The following is a 3,575-nucleotide window of genomic DNA, read 5'->3' on the forward strand; positions in this document are numbered from 1 at the left end:
TCCAAAGAACTTCTTTTTATTAAAACTGTGAAACAAATCACTTCCACACACAGCCCTGTAATGACAGGAACAGCATGTGGACAATATGACGGAAACGCTATAACCCCAATAGACTGAGGAATAGAATTTTTGTGTTGACCATATTGAAAGAACTTCGGTTGGCATTACTGAAAGTTAAAATTCTATTTGTTTGCAAAAGATTGATCTTTTCGTGGTGGAAGTGATCGTGTTGAGTGACAATTAGTGTGAAAGAAACGGAAAGTGGAAGATTTCGCTGAATTTTAAAGAGGACATATCGTCAATGCGCATTTGACTGGAACATGTATGACAAAAACACATTATTATGTGTATCGAGACTGAGAGTTTCTAAGGTTATGTCGGAATACACAAATGAAGGGAAGACATTAGCGAAGAGGAACAATGAGTTAAAATCAACATTGACAGAAAAAGACTGTATTGTATTGTGAAGTATTGTTCCGAAAAATTGAAGAAGTACTGCAGTAGAACTGAATGTTCATCTTAAAGACTCTATTTCCACAAAAACTGTCCGACGCGAGCTTCACCAATCCACGTTATAGCTGCAATTGCTAAACTTCTGATTGCTGAAAGTAATGCTCATTTGCGTAAACGACGGTGTCACGACCATAAAACCTGGATATCAAACAACTGGAAACGCGCAATTGATATAGTCAGATGAGTCGGCCTTCACGGTGTTCCCTACATCAGGAAGAGTTTACATTTGGAGAACACCCTAGGAAGTCTACAATCCGGAATGCCTGGTTCCAACAGTGAAACATGGGGCAGGTTCTGTGATGGTTTGGGCAGTAATATCGTGGTACAATATTCTGTTTGTCCCATTATTACCCTTCATGGCCGAATTACTGTAAGGGATATGTGGAGTGGCTGGGTAATCAGGTGCATCCCATGACTCAGATGTTATTTCTGAACAGCGATGTAGTTTTCCAAGATGACAGTTCCCCATTCACACAACTAGAACTGTTCAGTCTTTGAAGAGTATAAAGGTGAATTTAAGTGTCTTTCCTGGCAAGCACAATCACCAGGTATGAGCATTGAACCACTTTTGTCAGTTTTGGAGACTAGATTAAGCAACTGATTCCCACCTTCAACATCTCTAAAGCAACTTGATGTTCTACAAGAAGAATGTTAAAAAATTGCAATAGAGACTGTTCAAAACCTATACGAGTCCCTTCCAAGAAGAATTGCAGCTGTATTGAAGGCTAAAGGTGGTCCAACATCATGTCAATTAAAGAAATGTGGACAGTATCTGTTGTGTTTTCATTGTTTTGTTCAACCCCTGTATATCATTTTTCAAGAAAGGTGTTGTATGTGGTGCCCAAAGAAGCATAAAGTGCTGAAGACTGGATAATACAGCTTATTTCTGGATTGTTTCCAGAAACTTGGACACTGTTGTAGTCATCAATGAATTCATAAGGATCTGCTTAAAAGTAAAGTTGTGCTTAAACATCATATAAAGGTAGTGTATAGGCATGTACAGGTAAGTTCCACAGTGACAGATGGAAGTGAAGTTTCAGTGTTACACTCCATTGCTCAAACTTTGGGAAAAGAGCCTGTGGTACTTCACTTCATATTTCATATGCTCTTTACTGTAAAAAATGCTCTGGTGAGTCCATATTTTTAAGTTCTGCAGTATTATTCTCAGCTGAGTATTAGGTAACTTGTAATATCTTGCCTTAAGGTATGGTTCCAGAACCGTCGAGCCAAGTGGCGCAAACAGGAGAAGCTGGCAGCAAAACATCAACAGATGGCACACAGCAATGTCCAATTAGTTCAAGGGCTTGTTTCAATACCAGGTAAGTCTGTAATAGAAAATAACTGCTGAAAAGTAAATTAAATGTCAGAGAGGTTTAGTTATGGGATCCAGATTCTAATTACATATGAGTTTATATTGCTGATGCTGTGGAATACTAGAGTGTAACAATGACAGTGAAGTTCAAAGGTTCATGATTGAAAGGCCATAGGAAAGGAAAATGCTAAATCCTAGAAATTTCACAGGAGAAGGGCTTTGGTATTGTAATTTAGAAATGAAAGCGATTTGTTATACATTCTGAGATGTAACACAGAAAGTTGCATGACAAATATGATTTTGTGTAGCTTATGAAAATAACTTTGAGCATACATATATGTGTGCATAAATGTTTTAAGGCACATTAGCATCACTGGCAATTTGCACCTAGATGAAATTAAAGTTGAAATGTTAATTACCTTCTGAGGGCAAAAATTAAATAAAATTCTAATATTTCTCAGATTTAAAATTGGATTGACAAAACAGATTGACAGAAAAAATTAAATAAAATAGAACAATATGCTAAAATAAGACAGCAGACTGCAAGCTGTATATTGGCTTGTATTTGAGGCCTTAAATAACAACAAAAAATGAGACAGTCACAAGTATATCTATAAATACTAGAAATTCTGTCATTAAATAGGTTTGACAACCTCCATAACATTGAGGAATGTAAGTAAATTAGACACAGTATACTGATTGTCTCCAAGGATGTCATGCAGTTTACCTTGAAGATTAACTGAAAGACATTCACCATAGCATAAGCATTCCATTAAAATGCATTGAATGGTAAATGTTCATATGTTAGGTGAGCGTCACCAATCTGAAGACATCTGAATATGACTCCCCCCGCTGATAAAAATTAAGAGGACTACTATACCTGAATATATTGTTTCACCACTTGCAATTTGTCCTCCTCTTCAGCCCTAGTATAGACATTTTTAACATTATCAAGTTCTCCTGCATGGTGTGGGTGTGAAAATGTCTCAGAGCTTCTTTCCAGTCACAAATGGCACCATGATTTTCATCTTTCCACCAAAGGACACGTATTTGATGTGTATATTAGGCAACTGGGAAATGTTACAGGAGGTGGCTCAGAGCATATCCTTCATGGAATAAATGTGTAGCAACTCCTGGTCCTTGAAATTATCTGACTGAAAGCCTCCTATAACACATATAAAGATCCTTTTCAGATGTCAGAATTCAGTTGCAGAAGTTTTATACATATGAATATTTACAAGATAGTTGTCACTACCATGAAAATCAAAAAGATAAGCTGCTGGGACTGAGCTGCATTAAAGCTACACTGTCATTGAAGATGTATGCACAAGAGGGATTAGTGTGTTAGAAGCATGGATAAGATTCAGCAAGTTTGAATTTACAAGGTAGATCTAATGTCACAGTGTGTGTGTGTGGTTTTCTTCTATCGTGTGGCATAAGATGGATTCTGAAACGTATATATTTTCTTTTTCACAGCAAGGTCAGGTATGCACGTACTCTGATGTGGATAGCGACATAATTATGTAGGTTGTACTGAAAGTCATGAGCAATAATTTTTTGTAAAGAAACATGCTTTATTATTGACAAACCAAATACACCACCTCAATCTATAGACCTTTCTTTATTTTTCCACATGATCGCCACTTCTTTGTACACATTTCTCCTAGCGTTCTGGGAGCTTATGGAAGTGTGCGCATCGGTGTGAGCAGTGTTCAAAGATGGGTGAAACATTTTAAAGATGGGAACACCA

General features: G+C 37.1%; 1 long non-coding RNA gene across 1 annotated transcript; it reads left to right on the forward strand.

The window, feature by feature from the left end:
* Window positions 1-1,425: 1,425 nt before the first annotated feature.
* LOC117282664 lies at window positions 1,426-3,172 on the forward strand. Its single transcript, XR_004513491.1, has 2 exons — window positions 1,426-1,516; window positions 1,718-3,172. It is a non-coding gene; the product is annotated as an uncharacterized LOC117282664 (long non-coding RNA).
* Window positions 3,173-3,575: the final 403 nt, after the last annotated feature.

The sequence above is a fragment of the Cryptotermes secundus genome, unplaced genomic scaffold, assembly GCF_002891405.2.
Source record: "Cryptotermes secundus unplaced genomic scaffold, Csec_1.0 scaffold685, whole genome shotgun sequence".
Classification (NCBI taxonomy): Eukaryota; Metazoa; Arthropoda; class Insecta; order Blattodea; family Kalotermitidae; genus Cryptotermes; species Cryptotermes secundus.